Consider the following 26858-nt stretch of genomic DNA (forward strand, 5'->3'; position numbering starts at 1 on the left):
GCGTAAGAAGATGATCTCACTCCCCTCTCTGCTGCCATCGCCGCCCGATGCTGGATTTCGGCTCAGTTTAAAGCTAGGATGCGTACACCCGGCTTCATAGTGCGCATGACTGAAACTTCGAAATCCAGCGTTGGGCGGCGATGGCAGCAGAGAGGGGAGTGAGATCATCCTCTCACGCTGCGTATTCATTAGCATGCTAGCACACCCACAGGGGCATACTAGCATGCTAATGGGGTCAACTAGCAAGGGAAGCAATGCCCTAGGCACTAGTCCCCAAGCTCATTAGGATATGATAAAAGATCTTTAGAAATACTTTTCTAAAGATCCCTTTATCTATGCTACTACATACAGGGACGGTTAGGCAGGTATTAGCAATATGCACCCAGAACTGCTCGTGGTCCTAGGTGCATATTGGACCTGACAGGTTCCCTTTAAAGGACTATGTCTTTTTTACAAACTTCAGTAATTAGGTGGGATTCAGAGATATGATAGCAGACCAACTTTTTTGCACTGCTTTTCCAAGTAAAACTAATTCAAGAAATGGTTTAAAAATTAATTATAGTTACAATGTTCCTTGTATCTAGCTTAGATATTTGACCAGCTTTTACCACTTTTATCTTTTACTACTCCGGTTCCAAAAAATATTGGGACACGGTGTACTTGTTTCATCTACTGTATATAAGGTTCTATATAATATATAGGTAGTAAAATAAATAAATATAGTTGTATAGATCACCATATTGCAAAATATAGTTTTTTGAGATAGCATGTCACATTTTTCATGCGAGCATGCTTACAATGTATTTTCATCAGAAATCAAATGGCATTGAAATGTCAAATTTCGTGTAAAATGCCAACAGTGCAGAGAGCTTCAGGCTTAGGGCAAATTATGTGGAGCGTCATATAACTACACCAATGCAGAATATATATACAGTATGCAGTTTATACAGTATATAATATGCAATTTCATGGAAACGTTTCTGAGCACCTTCCCTGTAATTATTTGTCAACCAAATGGTTTTATAAAACAAAACGTAATGTAAAACACCAGGAAGAAAAGGTAAAGGATTGAATACAATTTCATCGCAAGGTCATATTTCTGCCTTGTATATAACAGAAGACGCGTGATAGCAGAGACTACTATTGTGTCTAATGCACGGAGCCAGACAGTAGATTAGAACAATGCCTGCCTCTGCCTTTACTGAGTTATTTGCTTTAATGGCAGCACAGATATAGCTTTGTGTGTAGCATGTTGCAGATTATACTTATGTGTAGGTTCTCTTTACAAGAAATTCAAGTCAAAAGGAAATGCATATTTCGCACAACAAAACCCACATTTTCCATTGTCCTTACACAGATCACAATTTGCTTGATACAGCATGGGAAGAATACAGGAAATGCGTGCGTCACTGCAGCGAGGAGGGTGGTTTCCAGCAGGAAATCAGTCTGTAATGTGAATGATGAGGAGAGCACTGGCTATATACTATTAAGATCCACACAATCCTATCTACACATGGTCTTTGAGTACGTGAGGCAAGTCATCGGCACACCATAGTGATTCTGACAAGTGTCACATGGGGTTAGCAAGTATGGGTAACCTTACAGAGGATGTCTACTTCCCCATAACTGTAGAAAAGAAACCATAGATCACTCATCCAAATCACGCAAAACTGAACACAAGAGCGCTGATTCATCAATGTAACTTTGCCTGGAGTCGGGCATAAATTGCGTGAAAAGTCTCAAACTTTTGGCACAACAACAGTTGCTGTTTTTGGCATTTTCACTACAGTGTCTTCCAGCTACAACAAAATGGGAGGTGATGGAGCTTAATGGGGGCGTGGTGAGAAGCGTCGCCATGGCTCTTCTAATTCTTGATAAGCTGTGGCATTCCTTACATCAGAAGTCTTAGGGGTACTTTACACACTGCGACATCGCATCCGAAATATCGTCGGGGTCACGTCATTAGTGACGCACATCCAGCGCCGGTAACGACATCGCAACGTGTAAATCCTAGATGTGCCGATAAACGATCGCAAAAGCGTTGAAAATCGGCGATCTGTGTAGCGTCGGACATTTTCATAATGTCAAGTCGACCGCAGGTACGATGTTGTTTGTTGCTTCTGCGGCAGCACACATCGCTGTGTGTAAACCCGCAGGAGCGACAAACATCTCCTTACCTGCGTCTGTCGGCACTGCGGAAGGGAGAAGGTGGGCGGGATGTTCCGGCCGCTCATCTCCGGCCCTCCGCTTCTATTGGCCAGCCGATTAGTGACGTCGCTGTGACGCAGAACGCACCTCTCCCTTGAAGGAGGGATTTTTCGGCAGTCACAGCGACGTCGCCGAGCAGGTATGTGCGTGTGAAGCTGCCGTAGCGATAATTTTTGCTACGGCAGCAATCACCACATATCGCATGTGCGACGGGGGCGGGTACTATCGCGCTCGGCATCGCTAGCCAATGCTAGTGATGTCGCAACGTGCAAAGTACCCCTTACTCCAGTCAGAGACTGGTGTAAGATTTCTTGGCGTGGTGCACGGAGGTGCATAAAACTCATCAGACGCTCCAGATTCATTAAAGAGGTATTCCAATCTCCAAAATCCTATCCTAATATGTAGTAGGCATAATAATAATAATAATTAATAATAGCAAATACCTCCTATTAGGATTGTAGTATAGTTCTCCTGATATAGCGTTGTCTCTTACCTCATGTGCAGGACATTGTAGCTTAGGTATCTATGCTTACGTCCACACATATAGTGACAGTTAGTTTCTTGTGGTGGTAACCATAGATACATAAGCTGCAATGCCTTCCACATGAGGTAAGAGACATGGCTATATCAGGAGAACTATACTACATTCCTAACTGGAGGTATTTCCTAATATTCTTACTACGCCTACTACATATTAGGATAGGATCTTGGAAGTGAGAATACCCCTTTAAGAGTTGAGCACCTCGTCATGAATCGGGAATGTCCACCTCCACTATGACCGGTCTTGATAAATCAGAGCCAATGATCTTAGTTGACATTCTGATCAGAGTGCATGAAGCCAACTGTAACATCACATTTTTTTTAGCTCCTTTCACCTTGTCTTTGTGCTTTTTGGCGGCCATTGTTGTTTTGTGCCTGTAACATGCAGCATTGGGGGCTTTGCCTTCCAGCTGTGGTGCATGTGTGTCACCCCCCCTGCTGATACTGGATCACTTTGATGCCGATCACACACAGGTTTGCTGTGACGTAACAGTGAGCTTCATACAGTCTAAACAGAATGTTAATTAAGAACCTTGTGTTCAGTGTGGTACATGTTTTGCCTATCCCCAATAGATCATGTGTGAGTTTTGTATGTGTGGTCTATTTTTGTTTCTTTAGTTATAGCTACTTCCCTAAATATACTGTGATTTTAGCTGATAAGTTCTAGAATTCTACATGGTATGGAGCAAAGGGGTAATGTTTCTTTACATAACACATTATTAGATTTCTAATGATTTCCATAGGGATTTATCATGCATGCATATCCAACCCGTAGAGGAACTTTACATCACTAAAGAGGAATTGCATAACCAGAAGTAAGTACGGTAGTTTGAAATATTAAATAGTTAATTAGTTAGTTAGAATCCCCCACGTATTATTGACACAGAGGACCTATCAACTCTTCTGACATGTCTGTTTTAGTAAATCCCTATGAAATAATTCAGAAACAGCTTTTTGTAGAACTCTGCATTGTGCCTTTCCTCTTTTATTCTTCCTAGAAAATGTAGAATAAATGTAGAATAAATCGCAAATGGGTGTTACCGGAGCCATGTCATTGGGGGTGTCCCTATACACAATGTGACACCAGCAGTGCTGATTAGATAATGTAAGCGTGTGTGGACCCCCCAACTGATGACACTCAGTTCTCAGATTAGGAGGAATAGCCCAGTGCAGAGTTACCATAATAATTATATTGTGGGTAAGACAAGTACTTATTAATACAGACTTGTGATGAGAGCTGACAGCTTGTTACTAAATTTGAATAGCTTGTACTCAAAGTAGGTGAGAGGAGGAGTCTAAGAAGGCATATAGACAAGTGATGTTCACCTGGCGGATCTTCCTGCTTGCCTGAAGGGACCCTGACAGCGGATGCATGCTGCCTAATCCACAGGAGGGACCCTGACAGCGGATGCATGCTGCCTAATCCACAGGAGGGACCCTGACAGCGGATGCATGCTGCCTAATCCACAGGAGGGACCCTGACAGCGGATGCATGCTGCCTGATCTACAGGAGGGACCCTGACAGTGGATGCATGCTGCCTAATCCACAGGAGGGACCCTGACAGCGGATGCATGCTGCCTAATCCACAGGAGGGACCCTGACAGCGGATGCATGCTGCCTAATCCACAGGAGGGACCCTGACAGTGGATGCATGCTGCCTGATCTACAGGAAGGACCCTGACAGCGAATGCATGCTGCCCGATGCACAGAAGGGACCCTGACAGCGGATGCATGCTGCCCAATCCACAGGAGGGATCCTGACAGTGGATGCATGCTGCCCGATCTACAGGAAGGACCCTGACAGCGGATGCATGCTGCCTGATTTCCAGGAGGGACCCTGACAGTGGATACATACTGCCCAATCCACAGGAGGGACCCTGACAGCGGATGCATGCTGCCCGATCCACAGGAGGGACCCTGACAGCGGACGCATGCTGCCTGATCCACAGGAGAGACCCTGACAGCGGATGCATGCTGCCTGATCCACAGGAGAGACCCTGACAGCGGATGCATGCTGCCTGATCCACAGGAGAGACCCTGACAGCGGATGCATGCTGCCCGATCCACAGGAGGGACCCTGACAGCGGACGCATGCTGCCTGATCCACAGGAGAGACCCTGACAGCGGATGCATGCTGCCTGATCCACAGGAGAGACCCTGACAGCGGATGCATGCTGCCTGATCCACAGGAGAGACCCTGACAGCGGATGCATGCTGCCTGATCCACAGGAGAGACCCTGACAGCGGATGCATGCTGCCCATGGATCAGCTGTAAATATCATGTGATATAGTGTAAGAGGAGAATACACTGCCCATCGGGCACTTTTGATTTATGAGACAACAGACTTGCTCCTTGAATGTTGTGTGGCAGCTCTAGCAAGATTAGGCATCATCTAATCCCACACCAGCAAAATAAAGCGCAAGTTATTTATTTTTTATGTTCTTTTTTAATGACATTTTTGTAGTAATTGGAGTAATTACATTAATTTTATTGTATTTTATAAACAGTGAAATAACATAAAAAAGGGCTAAGAGTACAACCCGTTCAGGCATAGCCAGAGGGCAGAACAAAACAAAAGCAAACTTGAAAAACAAGTCATCCTTTCCCTGCATTACTTATACACCGCAGTAGAAGGGTAAGGGTGTTCCCTTATTCTGATAACCACGCTGTATTATATTCTGGTAGGAGATGCTTGGTAGACTTTCTGAGCCAGGACTTCTGACTAGAAGATAGATCGGGGCAGAATGTCTTACGGTCTTCTTATCTCAACAGGCCAGGAAAGGCTGGAATGCAGAACAAATGATTTTCACCCACGTGGTATCATGTGATTTTTGTTTTTTTTTTTCTTAATGATTTTACACATTTTTTTTAAAGAAAACAAGAAAGCAAATAATTTTGCCGAAATCAGACTAAATGTAGAAAAGTAACAAGTGAAAAATAAGAAAACGCACTGTCTCAGCTCGTATTGGACCGAACAAGGATTACAGTTCAGCTCACTGATCTACAGTTAGGTCCAGAAATATTTGGACAGTGACACAATTTTTGCGAGTTGGGCTCTTCATGCCACCACATTGGATTTGAAATGAAACCTCTACAACAGAATTCAAGTGCAGATTGTAACGTTTAATTTGAAGGTTTGAACAAAAATATCTGATAGAAATTGTAGGAATTGTACACATTTCTTTACAAACACTCCACATTTTAGGAGGTCAAAAGTAATTGGACAAATAAACCAAACCCAAACAAAATATTTTTATTTTCAATATTTTGTTGCGAATCCTTTGGAGGCAATCACTGCCTTAAGTCTGGAACCCATGGACATCACCAAACGCTGGGTTTCCTCCTTCTTAATGCTTTGCCAGGCCTTTACAGCCGCAGTCTTCAGGTCTTGCTTGTTTGTGGGTCTTTCCGTCTTAAGTCTGGATTTGAGCAAGTGAAATGCATGCTCAATTGGGTTAAGATCTGGTGATTGACTTGGCCATTGCAGAATGTTCCACTTTTTTGCACTCATGAACTCCTGGGTAGCTTTGTCTGTATGCTTGGGGTCATTCTCCATCTGTACTATGAAGCGCCATCCGATCAACTTTGCGGCATTTGGCTGAATCTGGGCTGAAAGTATATCCTGGTACACTTCAGAATTCAACCGGCTACTCTTGTCTGCTGTTATGTCATCAATAAACACAAGTGACCCAGTGCCATTGAAAGCCATGCATGCCCATGCCATCACGTTGCCTCCACCATGTTTTACAGAGGATGTGGTGTGCCTTGGATCATGTGCCGTTCCCTTTCTTCTCCAAACTTTTTTCTTCCCATCATTCTGGTACAGGTTGATCTTTGTCTCATCTGTCCATAGAATACTTTTCCAGAACTGAGCTGGCTTCATGAGGTGTTTTTCAGCAAATTTAACTCTGGCCTGTCTATTTTTGGAATTGATGAATGGTTTGCATCTAGATGTGAACCCTTTGTATTTACTTTCATGGAGTCTTCTCTTTACTGTTGACTTAGAGACAGATACACCTACTTCACTGAGAGTGTTCTGGACTTCAGTTGATGTTGTGAACGGGTTCTTCTTCACCAAAGAAAGTATGCGGCGATCATCCACCACTGTTGTCATCCGTGGACGCCCAGGCCTTTTTGAGTTCCCAAGCTCACCAGTCAATTCCTTTTTTCTCAGAATGTACCCGACTGTTGATTTTGCTACTCCAAGCATGTCTGCTATCTCTCTGATGGATTTTTTCTTTTTTTTTCAGCCTCAGGATGTTCTGCTTCACCTCAATTGAGAGTTCCTTAGACCGCATGTTGTCTGGTCACAGAAACAGCTTCCAAATGCAAAACCACACACCTGTAATCAACCCCAGACCTTGTAACTACTTCATTGATTACAGGTTAACGAGGGAGACACCTTCAGAGTTAATTGCAGCCCTTAGAGTCCCTTGTCCAATTACTTTTGGTCCCTTGAAAAAGAGGAGGCTATGCATTACAGAGCTATGATTCCTAAACCCTTTCTCCGATTTGGATGTGAAAACTCTCATATTGCAGCTGGGAGTGTGCACTTTCAGCCCATATTATATATATAATTGTATTTCTGAACATGTTTTTGTAAACAGCTAAAATAACAAAACTTGTGTCACTGTCCAAATATTTCTGGACCTAACTGTATATACTGTTACGGTTGCTGCGAGCACTGGAGACTATGTCCAGATTTCTTGCTACTGCACATGTGCGAGCGCTGGAGACTAAGTCCAGATTTTTTGCTACTGCACATGTGCGAGCACTGGAGACTAAGTCCAGATTTCTTGCTACTGCACATGTGCGAGCGCTGGAGACTAAGTCCAGATTTCTTGCTACTGCACATGTGCGAGCGCTGGAGACTAAGTCCTATCTTGGAGCCATTGCACATGTGCGGGTGACATCATCGCTGACACGAGGTCACATGTCTCTGACACCTTCTATGCCGATTGGTCGCTGGTCATGTGCTTGTGACGCCTTGCTCGGTGATAGGCCAGCATGACGTCACTCTTGTCGTTCTGGCAGCCGATTGGCTCTGGTGTCCTCCATCTTGGATGAGGCACAGAGTCTATATAAGACCCTGACACACGCCGCATGGCGCTCAGTCCTCTTGGTTCATGCATGAGGGTAGACGCCCTGTGCACGTTCCTCTAGGCATTCCTCTGTCTATGCAAGGTGAGCGCTACCGGCAGGGTAGCGTTCTTATACCTTACAGCTTCGGCTGCTGTCCGTATCCTTACCTCTTAGGGGAGCGGACATAGGCAGGTGCCTGAGGCACATGGTCTGGCTGGGCCTTGTGATTCGACTCGTAGGTGGACGTTGCCGCTAGGGTAACGTTCCTTATACTGCGTCTGGCAGTTGTTCGTATCCTCGCACACTAGGGGAGCGAACAGAGGTAGGAGCTTTGTGCGGCTTACGCTGCTGTTCGTCTCTTTTGCACCACTAGAAGAGCGGACCTAGGCAGGTGCCATATCTAGTGGTTCGTGTCCTCGCACACTAGTGGAGCGAACGCAGGTAGGAGCTTTGTGCGGCTTACGCTGCTGTTCGTCTCTTTTGCACCACTAGAAGAGCGGACCTAGGTAGGTGCCATTTCGCACACATTGCCTTTGTCTCTGTGATTGTTAACAGAGATCATTCCACACACCCTCCAAGTGGAGGAGGAATTGCTTTGCTTACTTATTGTATCCTTCTGTGAGTTAACAGAGGTATTGCACTCTGCCATAGTCTGCAGCAGAGTCTTTGCACGGTGGACCCTGACTGTCTGATACTCCTTTGAGTTATTATCAGACAGCCCCCCGTACCATATATACCCTGTTTAACTACTTTTTTGTGTCACTTTTAGAATAGGAGTTTATGCCACAAATTTAATCTGAGGCTAATGAAATATTATGTTATACAAGCAGGGATATGTCTGTTCTGAAATAAGAAGCCGGGGAATGGCAACTTACTTACAGTATCACTCATTTTAGTGGGGTAAAGGTGATAACACACGCTAGGTGGTGCTGCCGTGGGCACAAGAGTTTGAAGACAAATTGTGCCCACACTGGGTATTATGATGGGTTTTCGAGATATGCAGATGTGCCGCCCCGTGGCCCCGTTACCTTCAGGTCGTCTCAGGGTCTTCAGGGACTGCACGTCCTGGGTCCTTCTGGTCACAGGTAGATTGACTTCTATGGGATTCATGACGCCACTCTCGGTATTGCGGTCAGGGCGACCGCCACTGCAATTTAAGGGACACCTGGGGCTGATGGTAGGCGCAGTTAGGTGTTATGGCCTCCTGAGAGTGAGGCTGGCCCCAGGGACCAGTGTAGGTGTGTAGTACCACAGGTCGCAGAAGAACTCACACGCACAGCAGGAATGTCTTTCAGGGTTTTTACTCACTTCAGATGGAAGGGGTGAGGTAACCCGGGCGATGCTGTGATGCTCCAAGTAGGGAACCAGGCTCCTTCAGGCTGACTTAGGGGGTGGCTACTGACTCGCCTTCCTAGCCCTCTTGTTTTTGTGGTGACCCAGACTTGTAGTCCTACGGGGTCACCCAGGGAAGTTGCTTCTGCCTGTTCTCCCCTTCAGAACACTCGCCCGTGAGTGAAAGGGGGGTGGTTTGGGTTTAGGGATATTGTCCGTGATGCCACCCACGGTTGTGGTGAGGTTGTGACACCACCGCTGCTCTGGACGGGGATCCCGGGAGTGGTGACAGGGAGCAGCTTGGATGTTGTTTTCTCCCCTCTGTGGGTAGGGGGGTTGGTTGTCCCGGGGCCCGATGAGGTAGGGCTGGCAGGCGGGTTACGGGACCTGGTGAGGTGCAGGGTCACGGGGGCAGCGCGGTGCCGCACGGCACGGTGGTACTCACTCAGCCAATGATGAATGCACAGAGTCTCTGGTCAAACAAATGGCTGGATGGACGGGTCCCACAGGTGGCTGCGGTGTTTTTCCCCTGACCCAGTTTGGTAGTGTAAGTCCTTTCCTGCACCTTCGTGTACGCTCCTCCTGCGCTCCGGTTTCCAGCTGGCTCCCCGGTTCAGTACCGGTAGGCCACCGCCCAGCCCCGGCTACCTACGGTTCCACCAAGACTGTCTTCCCGGCTCCTGCAGATGGCCACTACCGTCTGCCTCACTGGCTACACAAGGGACCTAGGCTCCAACCTAGGCCCCAGTCTGCGTCTGCCTCTCTGCAGACCTCCTCTCTCTTCCTCTGCCTGGACTTGTCTCTGCTGGTTTTTGCCTCAGGCCAGCTAGACTCCTCGGTGGGCGTGCCCATCTGCCTGACTCCGCCCACCTGGTGTGTCTGTCTGAACCCGAGGGAAGAAATCAGGTCTCACTGGGGATGTCTGCTGTGAACTGCTGGGGGTGGGGGTGTGTGTGTTTTGTTATCTGTGGCCCCTGGCTTGTCCAGGGCGCCACATAATAAGATCCCCTCTATTCCTTCATTTTCCAAACTGAATAACCCCAAGTTTAATAACCTATCTTGGTATTGCAGTGTCCCCATTCCTTTAATAATCTTGGTTGCTCTTCTCTACACACGTTCTAGTTAAAGGGTTTTTCCCATCTACAAAATCCTATCCTATCCTAAGTTGTAGTAGGTATAACAATAATAATAATATCATCAAATACCACCAATTAGAAATGTAGTATAGTTCTCCTGATATAGCCATGTCTCTTACCTCATTTGCAGGGCATTCCAGGACCTTAGGTATCCATGCTTACGACCACTCATATAGTCACCGTTAGTTAGTTGTTAGTGGTCATAAGCATGGATACCTAAGGTCCTGTATTGCCCTGCACATGAGGTAACCGACTTAGTGAATCAGAAGAACTATACTACATTTCTAATTGGAGATATTTTCTAATTATTATAACTCCTACTACATATTAGGATAGGATCTTGGAGATGGGAATACCCATAATTTTGTTATTCTTATAAACCAAAATTATACACAGTATTGTAAGTGTGGTTGCACTAGTGACTTGTATAGGGGTAAAACTATGTTCTTCTCATGAATACGTATACCTCTTGTATACCTCCCTTTTGTCACGTGATAGGGGCGTGTTCAAAATACCATCACGTGAGAAAAGGGACGTCATCCCTGGAAGCAGCCCATACAGTCTAGCACTACCCTGAGCACAGTGTGACCGCTGGTGAGGTTTGCGCGCTCACGAGATTATGGGCGGGTACTTGCTGATAACAATCACAGCCCCGCCCATAATCACTTGCCTGCGCACACGTCACCAGTGGTCACACTGCTCAGTCCCGTGAGACTGGCACTGGGCATGCGCGGGGATGGCTGGAGCAGTGGGCGGTGCATCAGCTATGGAAAGGAGCGATGGGGGCGGCATACAGGACCAGGAGGCAGAATAACGGACAGCAGAGAGCCCGCCCCCGTGTCACATTTACAGTATCTGAATACAAAAAGGTACCACTTTATAAAGTCTTTATTTTGGTCTCACAGGGGGCACAATAATAACAGGGACCTTTCTAGAATGCAGCCCAGGAGCTGCAGAGGGGGAATCTTTTAGGTTTTGGGCGAAATTTCTGCTGACAGGTTCCCTTTAAATGTGATTGCTCTCTGCAAACATATCCATGTAGCAATAAATCCATAAGCATGCACGTTTCATTTTCCATTTTAATAAAAGCATAATTGCTGTTTTAGACAAATGTGTGTGATAATCTCCGCTCGTTGGGGTGGTCTGGATTGTAGACAGTATGGTAATAATCTCCATGTTGCTTTGTGCGGGATTTGTCAAATCTCCTGTTTGTCAATTCAAGTGGCTGCAGCAAAATCTTTGTAACAAACAGCGCACTGTCCTCTAAGGAAATGTGAGGCTGCCTTTAAAGCAAATCTGCAGATTAGGCACATTCAGCCACTGTAACAGGCTGCCAAGTGATTTTCCTGACACATGGCACCCCTAGTATGCTGCAGCAAAGCCTAAACCATGGACGATTTCCCTTAAAAATGGAGGGAATTCTATTGTAGGAAATAGCGAGTGTCTGATGAAAGGGACGGGAAGTGAAGACATGTCCTGCATCTTTTACCATCTGGAAAAAGAAACAGGTCGCTCTCTCCTGGTTTCAATGGAGGGATTAAAGAACACAAATACCTCCTGGCAATAAAAAAGAAAGCAGAAAACATTACACTGCAATGTGCTGCGTTCTCTGTAATGAGGACAGATCTATGGATTGATTCTGATGGTCATTTAATAGGTGTTGATTTTTTCACTCGCTCACTACCAGGTAGAGGGTTGGACAGATGCCAGTATGATGTATGAAGTTAGAATGACAAAGCACACGTCATTTGTTTGCGTGTGATATAGTTATTTATCTGCCCGTGCCAGGCTAGGAGCTGCCGACAGCATTGGTAATGGCGCGGGCTTCTAATTGCGCCTCGTGCACTAATGACATTTGGAACGACTTTGCATAGGTCAGCGCCAGTGCTAATGAATTATGTTCCCTCGCATGCTACCCTCTAAGTGTTATTTTATTGACCCTGTTTCTAAGTTGTGCTGAAAGGTTATTTTCACTGCTTAGACATTCAGTAAAATGTCTGCAGAGATTTAACACTTTAATTGGTTCCTTGCGCCTTCCCTTTTATTTATACCCTGTATTTAATCTACACTTATAGGGGGTCAGAATGTTCATGGAACATAAACTGATCACATCTAACCAGAGTTGGGACATCTGGCGATCATCTGTAATCTGACAGTGTTAGTTTCCCTGCAGCGCCTCCACAGGAAGAAGTCATAATTACACTCTGCCTATTTCCATCAATGGGTCTTCTCCACAATGGAAGACAAGACAGGTCCTCCAAAGGGAGAGATGCTCTTTGTAACGGCTAGGTGATGAGCAGCCTGACCCAAAGGTCCCCCCTCTGATTACTAAAAATCCTTCCAAGAGTGTTTGGCAATGTGTTTTATAAACTGGAAGCCCCTTTACATTACTCTACACATTACCAGGATCTTTTGTAAAATACCTTGTGTTTTATAACCTAAAACTGCAAGTTATCTAAATGCCTATTTTTTAATAAGTCTCACATCCTCTTTTATAACCACAAATACTACTTTGTTCCATAGTGTTTTGACTTTTGTTCTTCATTCCCTTAGGTTTGTAAGAGTCGGAACAATAATGTCAACAGTGCGGGAGGCTGACTTCTGAATTTACCACAAAGATCACCGGGAGATACTTTATTTCCAGTGAAGACTTCATCAGAGCTTTCAAGGTAATTTTTTACATTTTCATTTGTCCTATTTTACATAAAAGTGAATACACTATACAATCTATACTTAAAGAGGAGCTGTCACTTGCCTGAAATATGTAATTTTTTCCCAGGTTTAAGTACCTCCCGAATCTTACTTTGTTAGTATTTTTGTTTCTGTCGCACTGCTATCTGACATATGGTACCCTTTCCTTTTATGTAAATCTGGTGGCCCTATTGTTCAGGAGGGGAAGAAAGAGGCTGAGACTACATCAGAAAAGGTAGCAGTAGGAGCCTGAGATCTTTCCTGATTTTTCAGGTGTTTACTCCACTGCAGCTCGTTCTTTGCATTCACGTCTCGTCATGCAGGTGGTGCTCAGGTTAAGACACTACATTGTCTGAAGAAATGACATGCCAAAGAGCTCCTTTTCAGCTGGCTTTTGTGTGCTCAGTTTGTTGGCGCCGTGGGCAATAGCAGCCGACGTACTGGCTATGAGCTGGCTGCTGTGGTTTTGCAACCCTGCTCCCTCTATTGATGTGCAGCTGGGGCAACATTAGCCCCTACACTTGCTCCGAACTGTGCACGTTACTCGGATGGTCTTAACTCTAGCATAGGACCTCATCATCCCACTGCATCATATCTAACCAAATCCTCATCACTGCCCTCCTTGCTGGTCTGCACACTGCAGATGTCCGCAACAGTTGTGTTTCGTCATCATCAGAGATGTGCTGTGGCGGTCTACTGACTGTATGCAGTAGCCCTCTCACGTACTCATCCTCAAACACAACAAGTGGTTGGGCATCACAGTGCACTCATTCTCTTCCACTTCTGGGAAAGGTGGATGGCCCATGGAACCTCAGCTAGCGGAATCATCAAAAAGCGGAGGTGACTGCTGCATGACTTTGGGCTCAGACTGCTTGGCTGATTTACAAGGGAGTGAGGTGGAAGACAGATGCCCATGGACCTCAATTATCAACTCTGCCCTTTCAGAAGAGGACTGGGTGGAAGGCAAGGTGAAGAAACTGAAGGCACGCTCAGCCATCCATCTAAAACCGCCTCTACTTGTTCTGGCCTGACCATTTGTGCAGCGATACCCAGAATGTCTTATCGCCTGCGTGCTTCAGAGGAAGTTATTTCATTTGGGCACGTATCAGACACAGATCAAACACATCCTCTCCCTGCAGCAGCTCCACTACCACCAGCAGCAGCACTATGACCACGTCCCCTATTTGTTGCTCTCCTCATTCTTGCACCCATCTGAGACCCCAGCAGATTATTGCACTGTTCGGGTACTCTGCACCAGGTTCTGTTACGGCACACTGCACCAGGTTATGTTAGTGTAATCTACATAAGCCTCTTTATAGCACCCTGCACCAGGCTTTCCTTGGGCACCCTGCACCAGGCTTTATTAGGGCACTCTGCACCAGGCTTTATTAGGGTTCGTGCACCAGGCTCTGTTAGAGCAATCTGCACTAGGTATAATTCCGAATAGAATGCTGGCGCCAACCATGATCCGGCCTTTATAGAGGATGGGTCACTTGGCATGGCTGTCACTGTTCTGGAAGTGCCCACAGCCGAAAAGCTTGTTGTTTGGCTGCGCTGTAGCCTTTCAACAAATTTTATTCAGTATCCGAACTTGAACACGGACTTCTGTGAGAAGTCCACGTTCGAGTTTGGGCACCGGATACTAAGTGTCCGGTACGAACCCCTAACTTTACAGTTCGGGTTCACTCATCACTATCCACTAAGTTTGAAGAATTCTTTATTGTAGTAGAAACAGAGGATACACATTTTGGTACTGGACTAGTGTCATCTTATTTATAGCAAAAGAACCCCCAGAAAGATTGACTAGTTCACCAGGTATAGATACACTGAATCCTGGGTTCTTTTATGTAGCATTCCAATGAAAATCCAAGAATATTTTAATTCAGCCATAGGAGTAGCATAACATCTTTTTTATTTAGCATTGGATAAAAACATGTTGTAACTGCGTGACATCATAAAAAGGAGGTACAGAGCCTACGCGTTTTAGTGGCTTAACAGTTCTTAATCATGGCTTGCTCTATTCCTGTGGCTGGAAGATGTATTTTTATCCTTTTTATTGCATCTGCTCCAACTATATGTAGACTGAGAATTTGTGATTCATTCTGATGGTGGACGAGTTATTGCAAAGCATCAAGAGACCATTTACTACTCCTAGAAACTTGCCTCCTTGAAACATTCCAGACCCACGGGTTTCCATCTAGTTTGGGTACAGCCTGTTTCTTTGTAATGAGAATGTGAGGTTTAAATGCCACTTGTAATTTTCACTGTTAGACTTGCCGATCTGTGTGAATATTTGTGCAAAGGGAATAATGCATAGCATTTTGAAATGCTTGGAGAATTCTTTAGACCTTCTGGATATAGAAGCATTTAATTACAGAGGTCATTTACTTTGCACACTAAGGAATTAGATAGCAAACATTACTTTTTTTTCTAGACTACTGTTAATGAATTTCTGTTGCCAACCCAGCACTTTTGTGCTATTGGATATACCTTGCTGTTCTTTTCAACAGTAACATACGTTCACAGTTTGTCAAGTGCGTTCTATTTAAATAGCACAACAGGAGTGAAAAAGAACATGAGGGACAACAGAGGCAAGCACCGGCCACCAAACATTTACAATCCTGTACATGTAAAAGCAAAAGTGCATACTGTAGTTTAAATGTGTCCAAAAATGTGAAAACATTAAACTAATCCTCTAGAAATTGTAATTTTCTAGAATTTTATCATTTGATACAGCCAAATTATCTTCTGGGAACTTGTTTTGCTGTTTCTGAGTCATGAAAATAATGGAAATGAAAGCATGAAATGCCATTTTAAATCAAACACAGGCACTTATTCCTACCTTGGCGTGGCCAAATAGTTCAGTGCTCCTTTCATCCTTCTCATCTACTTGTTTTACATACAGTCAGGGCCAGAAATATTTGGACAGTGACACAAGTTTTGTTATTTTAGCTGTTTACAAAAACATGTTCAGAAATACAATTATATATATAATATGGGCTGAAAGTGCACACTCCCAGCTGCAATATGAGAGTTTTCACATCCAAATCGGATAAAGGGTTTAGGAATCATAGCTCTGTAATGCATAGCCTCCTCTTTTTCAAGGGACCAAAAGTAATTGGACAAGGGACTCCAAGGGCTGCAATTAACTCTGAAGGCGTCTCCCTCGTTAACCTGTAATCAATGAAGTAGTTAAAAGGTCTGGGGTTGATTACAGGTGTGTGGTTTTGCATTTGGAAGCTGTTGCTGTGACCAGACAACATGCGGTCTAAGGAACTCTCAATTGAGGTGAAGCAGAACATCCTGAGGCTGAAAAAAAGAAAAAATCCATCAGAGAGATAGCAGACATGCTTGGAGTAGCAAAATCAACAGTCGGGTACATTCTGAGAAAAAAGGAATTGACTGGTGAGCTTGGGAACTCAAAAAGGCCTGGGCGTCCATGGATGACAACAGTGGTGGATGATCGCCGCATACTTTCTTTGGTGAAAAAGAACCCGTTCACAACATCAACTGAAGTCCAGAACACTCTCAGTGAAGTAGGTGTATCTGTCTCTAAGTCAACAGTAAAGAGAAGACTCCATGAAAGTAAATACAAAGGGTTCACATCTAGATGCAAACCATTCATCAATTCCAAAAATAGACAGGCCAGAGTTAAATTTGCTGAAAAACACCTCATGAAGCCAGCTCAGTTCTGGAAAAGTATTCTATGGACAGATGAGACAAAGATCAACCTGTACCAGAATGATGGGAAGAAAAAATTTTGGAGAAGAAAGGGAACGGCACATGATCCAAGGCACATGTTACGGTTGCTGCGAGCACTGGAGACTATGTCCAGATTTCTTGCTACTGCACATGTGCGAGCGCTGGAGACTAAGTCCAGATTTCTTGCTACTGCACATGTGCGAGCGCTGGAGACTAAGTCCAGATTTCTTGCTACTGCACATGTGCGAGCGCCGGATACTAAGTCCTATCTTGGAGCCATTGCACATGTGCGGGTGACATCATCGCTGACACGAGGTCACATGTCTCTGACACCTTCTATGCCGATTGGTCGCTGGTCATGTGCTTGTGACGCCTTGCTCGGTGATAGGCCAGCATGACGTCACTCCTGTCGTTCTGGCAGCGGATTGGCTCTGGTGTCCTCCATCTTGGATGAGGCACAGAGTCTATATAAGACCCTGACACACGCCGCATGGTGCTCAGTCCTCTTGGTTCATGCATGAGAGTAGACGCTCTGTGCACGTTCCTCTAGGCATCTCTCTGTCTATGCTAGGTGAGCGCTACCGGCAGGGTAGCGTTCTTATACCTTACAGCTTCGGCTGCTGTCCGTATCCTTACCTCTTAGGGGAGCGGACATAGGCAGGTGCCTGAGGCACATGGTCTGGCTGGGCCTTGTGATTCGACTCGTAGGTGGACGTTGCCGCTAGGGTAACGTTCCTTATACTGCGTCTGGCAGTTGTTCGTATCCTCGCACACTAGGGGAGCGAACAGAGGTAGGAGCTTTGTGCGGCTTACGCTGCTGTTCGTCTCTTTTGCACCACTAGAAGAGCGGACCTAGGCAGGTGCCATATCTAGTGGTTCGTTTCCTCGCACACTAGTGGAGCGAACGCAGGTAGGAGCTTTGTGCGGCTTACGCTGCTGTTCGTCTCTTTTGCACCACTAGAAGAGCGGACCTAGGTAGGTGCCATTTCGCACACATTGCCTTTGTCTCTGTGATTATTAACAGAGATCATTCCACACACCCTCCAAGTAAGGGAGGAATTGCTTTACTTACTTATTATATCCTTCTGTGAGTTAACAGAGGTATTGCACTCTGCCATAGTCTGCAGCAGAGTCTCTGCACGGTGGACCCTGACTGTCTGATATCTCTTTGGTTTTTATAATCAGACAGCCCCCGTAACAGCACACCACATCCTCTGTAAAACATGGTGGAGGCAACGTGATGGCATGGGCATGCATGGCTTTCAATAGCACTGGGTCACTTGTGTTTATTGATGACATAACAGCAGACAAGAGTAGCCGGATGAATTCTGAAGTGTACAGGGATATACTTTCAGCCCAGATTCAGCCAAATGCCGCAAAGTTGATCGGACGGCGCTTCATAGTACAGATGGACAATGACCACAAGCATACAGCCAAAGCTACCCAGGAGTTCATGAGTGCAAAAAAGTGGAACATTCTGCAATGGCCAAGTCAATCACCAGATCTTAACCCAATTGAGCATGCATTTCACTTGCTCAAATCCAGACTTAAGACGGAAAGACCCACAAACAAGCAAGACTTGAAGGCTGCGGCTGTAAAGGCCTGACAAAGCATTAAGAAGGAGGAAACCCAGCGTTTGGTGATGTCCATGGGTTCCAGACTTAAGGCAGTGATTGCCTCCAAAGGATTCGCAACAAAATATTGAAAATAAAAATATTATTTTGTTTGGGTTTAGTTTATTTGTCCAATTACTTTTGACCTCCTAAAATGTGGAGTGTTTGTAAAGAAATGTGTACAATTCCTACAATTTCTATCAGATATTTTTGTTCAAACCTTCAAATTAAACGTTACAATCTGCACTTGAATTCTGTTGTAGAGGTTTCATTTCAAATCCAATGTGGTGGCATGCAGAGCCCAACTCGCGAAAATTGTGTCACTGTCCAAATATTTCTGGACCTAACTGTATACTGTATCTTGACCCTTTTATTGCTCCGGTAAAGTAAAAGCTTTCAATCAAGGAAGAGGAGAGTATAGATAGATCGAAAAGAAGTGGATGAGAAGGTTCTTTGTGTGCTTGTGCTTGGTTTGAACAGTCATTTTGTGCTGACTGATCCCCTTTAAAGAATGGGTAAACGTTAGAGTTTGCTTTCACACTGCGTTTTCCAAGGTCTTCAGAAGCAATACGTAAGGAGGATTATCCAATTTGAACCTCCACCGCATTGTAATGGCAATTTTTGACCAGAGGCTCCTCCTGTACAAAATACAAAAATTATGTCCCTACGTGTGTGTGCATATATATATATATATATATATATATATATATATATATATATATATATATACATATCTCCTTTATCCTTTAGATATAAGTATTCCCTGTTATTGTTAATTTTGCTATAACACCCATGTAGTATTATAGAATGCCATTACGCCATATTTTGTGAAGTGTTCATATAGCTTACTGCCAATATACTAGGTCATTTCCAGTTTGGTTCTGTTTTTTTGTAGGAACCTGAAGTGGGAAGGAAAATAGTAAAAGCGTAAATAAGATGCAATATAAAAGAAAGTCATAACAAAGCTCATTTGAAACCAGAAAAAAAGCAACTAATGAAATAAATTGAGATGTAATTAGTTTGTCTTGATATATTTAATTACAGAAACATTCTAAACATCTTTACTTCAAATTATCTTTTAATTAATTTTTCATAAGAGCCTGTTCATTTATTTTTTGATTAGTGTCTGAAAGCTCAAATGCAAGTTTTATTCAGTGATGTTGCCAATAAATGATCTTATCAGCTGAAGGAAGATTTGTCACTACCGTATTGCTTTCTTGCTTTAGGGTCTGCTGTAAGTATAGAGTCAGTGAATTAATATCATTCTTAGGCTATATTCACGTATCCATGTGACACATGCGAGGGCTGTCCAATTTGTTTCTTGGACCCATACACTGCCCCTATTGGACAAACCATCAGTAGATTTGGTTTTCAGTACCATCTCTAGCTTATGACACCCAATTGTCTCCTAACCCACGCCCATTGTCTCCTAACATCATCAGTGCATTACTACAAAATACCGTGACTGTCTCCAACATGTCCTGCCTCTATCTAAAACTGAATCTCTCAAAACCTGAACTTCTCATGTTTTCTCCCTCGACTAACCTTCCCAAACCCAATATTACCATTTCTGTGTGTGGTTCCACCACTATTCCCTAGCAGCACGCCCGCTGTCTTCGAAGTCATATTTGACTCAGATCTCTCCTTCACTCCCTACATCTGATCACTCGCTCATGTCGTCTCTACTTCAAAAACATCTAAAGAATTCCACCTTTTCTTACTGTTGATTGGCAATTGGTTAACTCTGCAAAAACTCTTAAGGTGTTATTAGTATGATTTTGTAACTATAGCGATTGATGAGCGAATACTTATCGCGTCGCTATCATGTATACATGCCCATTATTAGGAAAGCAAATGTTTGCTTAAAAGATCGCTGGAGCAGTTGATGGAAAGTCACTAGTCATTCAAAAAATCATGTATTACAGCTTATGTGACTTATTACACGGTGAAATGTTATGGAGACAAGTGATAATTTTGAAGCAAGTTGGAAGATCTGGTTTCACAATAACCGAACGATATTACAATCACTTGCAACTATTACACATTGCCATTATTGCTGTCTTAAGAACAATGTTGCGATTCTACGTGCAATTTGTGCTCCGTCTAATAAGGGCTTTACTGTCACTACTATTCATTCTCGTCTGGAATATTGCAATTCACTACTAGTCAACCTCCCTCTTACTAATCTCTCCACTCTCCAATCCATCCTAAATGCAGCAGCCAATATTATATTCCTCTCCAACCGCTACACCAATGCCTCCACCTTGTGCCAGCCATTACACTGGTTGCCCATCCGCTACAGAGACTATATTTATATATATATATATATATATATATATATATATATATATATATATATATTATAACTCTCTCCCACAAGGCTCTCCACAGTTCTGCACCGCCCTACATCTCCTACCTCAGCAATATCTATCACCCTACCTGTTCTCTCAGTTCTGCTAATGACCTAAGACTGTCATCCTCTATAATCTGAACAATCCCGTTTTCTCGAAAGTTGCACCAATTCCCTGGAAAGCACTACCCAGGACAATTCACTTACTTTTTAATACCCACAGTTTTAGGTGTGCCCAAAAACGTATTTCTTTAGACTAACCTATCACCTCACTTATCTAACTATATCTATTTTGCCTTTACAATATTTTCTTCAAAATCTGGCCCTTATTATCATCTGTTTACACACCCTGTATGCACTTAATAGCCCTCTGTAACTGTACACATACTGGCTGCTAGCCGGTTCATGCAGTTTTATTTGAATCCCCATTTTATTATATTGATAACTGGACCATAGAATACAAGCACTTTTACCATTTACCTATTGTGCCTCCCCTATTTCCTCATAGATTGTAAGAATGTAAGCTGGTGAGCAGGGCCCTCTCTTCTCGTGGTTTCTGTTGATTTGTGTTATTCTATAATATCTCATATTGTCTGTACATGTCGCCTTTGAGTTGTAAAGCACTGGAATATGTTGGCACTATTGAAATAAAAATTATTACTATTATTATTATCCGTTAAAATCACAGATCCGAGTGTGATCCTTGTGATCCAGAGCAGGTCCTATTCCGATTCGATTTGTGGATCATACTTGAACATTAAAGTCTATGGGAAGCCATGAGACATGGATGCAAGTCAGAAGGCTTCCAATTAGCTTCCGTTTTGCATCCGTGTTTCACAAAACTGTTGTGTATTGATAAACCTGAATTAAAACATGTGACCTTACAATGTTTTTTTATTGGATCGGAAGCAAGCAAACAGGGGTTGTCCGACATAACAAAAATGTTTGCGTTTAAGCTAATCTGTGCTGTATTGTCATATTAATCACCCCTACATTGTTATTTTTTGTTTTCTAACTTTTGTTCCTCTTGAATTATACCTTTATTCTGTGCAGCTTCTTGTTTACATTCAGCTCCAGCAAACATGACCACTTCCTGTGCAAAACCTCCCAGTCACAGCTGGCACCGCCCGGCCTCAGTGTCCAGCCCCACCCCAGTGTCCAGCCGCACCCTCTGCCCGCCCCCTGCACACACATTCCCTGTCAGTATATTCTGCCCCAGCACTGACCTCTCATCTCTACACGGCAGGACACTACACGGCAGATCACTACAGGGCAGGACACTGCAGGGCAGCGCACTACAGGGCAGCACATTACAGGACACTACAGGACAGCACATTACAGGGCAGCGCACTACAGGACACTACAGGACAGGACACTACAGGGCAGCACATTACAGGACACTACAGGACAGGACACTACAGGGCAGCACATTACAGGACACTACAGGACAGATCACTACAGGGCAGCACATTACAGGACACTACAGGGCAGCACACTACACGGCAGATCACTACAGGACACTACAGGGCAGGACACTACAGGGCACTACAGGGCAGGACACTACAGGGCAACGCACTACAGGGCAGCACACTACACGGCAGCGCACTACACGGCAGCGCACTACACGGCAGCGCACTGCACGGCAGCGCACTGCAGGGCAGCGCACAGCAGGCAGGGCACTACAGGGCAGGGCACTACACGGCAGCGCACTACACTACAGCATTGCAAATAACAGCCCCACATCGGGCTCTGCACCCCACACCACATCGGGCTCTGCACCCCACACCACATCAGGCTCTGCACCGCATACACACACATCGGGCTGTGCACCGCATACACAAACATACATACACACACACACACATCGGGCTGTGCACCACACACACACACACACACACCCCATAGGGAGTACATACTCACCCGTCATCGGTCCCCGCCGCTCCTGCACGTTCGCGCGCTGTCTGTGCTCTAGACATATCAGCACAGTGGTGACGTCACCGCTGTGCTGAAGAGAGCTCAGACAGCGTGCAAGATGAGAAGCAGCGCTGCGCTGCTTCTCATCAGCACTTTCAAATGTACCGGCATCGGTGATCTGTGATGCCGGTATATTTGAATGTGTGATCCTGAGCAGGGGGGCCGGTGCTGGAGCTGACACCATGGCAGCCGCCGCCAGGCCCCGCCGCCAGGTCACGGACCCCCACAGCAGTGCAGGGGGAGGTGCGGGGGAATGTGTGGGAGGGTGCAGGGAAGGGGGCGGGGCTCATCGCACTGTACAGCCCAGCAGGGAGGCGACATGCTGTTTCCACATTTGCATGTCAACATGGCCCTGCCCATGTAGACATGAAATGACCGAAAGCAGCAAAATCGCGACAGGAGCGGTCACATGACCGCTCTGATCCGAGGGAGAGGGGCTGACAGCAGGGCAGGTAAGTGATCTCTATCTACTTACCTGCCCCAATGTAGCCCAATAGGGAAATAATAAAAAAAAAGCAAATTAAGCCGGATAACCCCTTTAAGTGAAAAAGACGCAACCTAGGATGACATCTGAGGAAAAAATTGCTCTCTCAGACGTGTGATTCTAGCCTTACAAATACTTTATTCTTTTTATTGATCCTGTTCTGTTTCATAAAAAGGTTCCGTAAAAAAAGTCACTAAACCATCAATAACGTTTCTCCTGTTGATAATTGCCGGACACCTCAGTGCTAACTTGTATGTACCACTCCAGCGGTTTTTTTTTATTACCCCGCCATAGTGGTGCTTTAAATTTAAGCCCCCAGTATTATTATGCGCACCCGCTGCCATCTTCATTTTTCTCCAGCGACGCTTCGGTTGACCTTCTGTGATTTGTAACCTCCCGGCAGCTCATGTTTCATGGAGTGAGCAAGAGGTGACAAATCAATACAACTCTATGTGAGTCTTGTTCTGGCTCTTAAAGATGCACTGAGCGCTTGTGATGTAACTTGTGACTTCCAACCAGTCAGAAGTTACGGGCACAAGATGGCGCTGAAGGAGCAGATCAGTGTCGAAAAACGATGTGCCGCTGGAGGGTGAGTATATTACATTTAAAGCGCCACTCCAGCACTGAAAAAAAACCAAATGCTGGAGTGGTGCTTTAATTTTTTCTTCAATTCAGGCTATCATTATTGGCCGTAAAAATAAATTTCTACATGAATTTTAGGCTAGGGCCCCACTTTGCTTTTTACCTGCTTTTTACCTGCTTTTTTGCTGCTTTTTCAACTGCGGTGTTTAATGCCAAAATGGATGTGTTCTGCTTTTCAAGCAAGGTCTATGGGAATTTGGGTTTCTAGACCGCACTATGCAGTTCAAACTACAGCCTTTTTGTGGCAGAACTTTGGTCAAAAACTCAGCTTTGCAGTGCAAAACCCAAATGGCAAAAACAATTGACATGTCAAAGCGCAGCTTTGTTCATTAATTAATTAAAACATAGACAGATAAAAAGAAAGATAGATATACAGAAAAATGGAACAGAACTCTAAGCACTAAGAGGCAGGTAGTTGCTCAGTCCCAATCTCTGCCACCACAGAGTAGTCACAGACTGATCATGCTGGCAATTCAGCGGCTTCCGTTAACGTCAAGCCGACAGGGCAACAGTCTCTTTCTAGCTCTCTTCTGTTCACAGGGTAAGACTGCCGACGTTATGCTGATTGACAGCTGGCTCCCCACTGCCTAACTGCGGGAAACTGGCTGTCAATAATTTCACATCAGCAATTATACCCAATTGACAGAGCAGCCCGAAAGAAGAAGAGCGGTTCTGTTGACATGAGGCATCTGAATCGCTGGCAGGAGTGGACAATGACTAGGTACAACAGTCGGGTAGTTTTTTCTGTTAGCAACTGCCTTCCTGTTAGTTTTTATGCACATAGTAAACAAAAATCCAGGATTACCTCTTTAAATGTTTAACTTTATCCCTGACATGTCTGGTGTGTTCCTTGGTTTTCATTTGTTTGATCCAAAATGTTCTTTTAAAAAAAAAAAAAAATTACGCACAGGTAGACCCAATTTGCTAATTAAGTGACTTCTGAAGGCAATTGTTCACTTAAGATTTTATTTATGGGTATCAGACTACAGGGGGCTGAATACAAATGCACATCACAACTGTCAGAGTCATATTCTTAAAATGTTTATAAAACAATGTATAATTTCCTTAACACTTCCTTTACACAAATACTTGCAACTTAAGGCCCAGTCACACACAACGACTTACCAGCGATCCCGAAAACGATGCGACCTGATAGGGATCGCAGGTAAGTCGCTGGGAGGTCGCAGGTGAGATGTCACACAGTCAGATCTTACCAACGACGCAGGAACAATACAGGTCGCAGTAGCCCCCTGTATAACGATCTCAGCAGTCACTGTGACCCTGTCACACAGTGTCAAACACAGCGATGTGTCCTGCCCAGCAGGACATCGCCTTTGAAGAAAATGGCCTGGACCATTCTGCAACGACTAGAGATCTCACACCAGGGGCCTGATCGCTGGTAGGTGTCACACATAACAAGATCGCTAACGGGATCGCTACTGCGTCACAGAAACCGTGACTCAGCTGCGATCTCGCTAGCGATCTCGTTATGTGTGACGGTACCTTTAGTGTCATAGTGTTAGTTATTTTGATGTATTTATCTACACTCATGTATATTGAAAAGTTTTTGCGTTTGTGGCTTGTAATTAGATTCTATACTTTTCTCCAGCAATCAGGCAGGCACGCAGTCTGTCTGCTAAGACATTTCTTCCTGTAAGAGGAAGTGACTAAGTTTCTTTCTCACAGCTAAATGTATGTACCGTGGAAGTAAATGCATGTTTTTCACTACTACAAATAGCATACTATTCCCATTTAATGACTGTAGGGCTGATATTCCGAGAAAGCCTTACAGTATTAAATACGTATAATTGATTGTTATATTTTAATTTAATGGAATAAGATCAATGTTTTTTTTTCATTGATACAAATGGATAGTATTGGGAAGTAAATGTGGCTTATGAGCAACACACCATCCAATAATGACGTTTCAGTGGATTGATTTATGAGTGAGTGCTGTCTAAGGGTCACGCAGATCAGCTCATTTTTTACATGTTTTGTACAGAGCTCCTCCCTTATATGACTGCTATGGACTTCTCGGAGAACCATTGTGTAAGAGAGAAGAAACATGTAGAAGGATTAATAAGGAACACTAGCAGAAAAAAATCTGTAAACCTCACGACAACACTATAAAAGGAAGGTTATGGGGTGGGGACGATGCATTTTGGTTTTTTTTTTTGAGGGTTCGGAAATGGGGGAAAAAAAGCAATTTTATGTCATTTACTCAGCGATTGGAAAGGGGCAATCTGCAGCAAACAACCCTGTATGTAATAACTATTTAACACTGCACTATATACCCTGTTTCCCTGAAAATAAGACACTGTCTTATATTTTTTTCTGCCCTGAAAAAAGCACTAGGTCTTCTTTTCAGGGGGTGTCTTATTCTCAAGGAGACATGGTTGGGGTAAGTTTACCCCCCACAAAAAGCACCCCCCTTCCCAGGATCGTCATACTTACCAGCCCCGGGCATCTGTGTGGCTCCTAGATCTCCCTGTGATCTCCCAGCAGGTATGCTGCACGCCTCCCCAGTGTGCTATCTGACACATCAGATAGCATATACTCATATAGACACGCGCACACACACACACACGCGCACACACACACACGCACACGCGCACACACACACACGCGCACACACACACTTACACATATCAGATTCCATATCATTCCTCCCTGTGATCTTTGTGCAGCACGCAGTCCTCCCCTGCATCTGACTGACACACATACATCAGAACACACTCACACTCAGATAGCATATATACACACACACACATCAGATTCACATCATTCCTTCCTGTGATCTCCTGTGGGCGCTCCGGGCAGCTGTGCTCCATGCCGTCCTCCTCTGCCTCTTGCCGACACTCACACATCCGATCGCATACACTCACACACACTCACGATATTGTACATACCTGTACAAGCGCACACACTCATAACATCCAGAGATACCACGTGCTTCCGGTCATGTGATCATCCTGCAGGTCCTGGAATCTCACTGCACAGCATCACGCTGAGAAGCAAGCGATATCGCTGGATGTGTTGAGTGTGTGTATGCGATCTGTAGTGTGTGTGTGTGTGTGTGTGTGTGTGTGTGTATGTGTATGT

General features: G+C 44.6%; 1 protein-coding gene across 2 annotated transcripts in view; it reads left to right on the plus strand.

The window, feature by feature from the left end:
• FYN (FYN proto-oncogene, Src family tyrosine kinase) overlaps positions 1-26858 on the plus strand; it is a 256607-nt gene that overhangs the window by 60722 nt on the left and 169027 nt on the right. For both annotated transcript variants that reach the window (XM_075340043.1, XM_075340042.1), the window contains exon 2: positions 12854-12969. The gene's annotated coding sequence lies outside the window, so the exon portion shown is untranslated. The remainder of the gene's footprint in view (positions 1-12853; positions 12970-26858) is intronic.

This window comes from Anomaloglossus baeobatrachus, chromosome 3 (genome assembly GCF_048569485.1).
Source record: "Anomaloglossus baeobatrachus isolate aAnoBae1 chromosome 3, aAnoBae1.hap1, whole genome shotgun sequence".
In the NCBI taxonomy this organism is placed as follows: Eukaryota; Metazoa; Chordata; class Amphibia; order Anura; family Aromobatidae; genus Anomaloglossus; species Anomaloglossus baeobatrachus.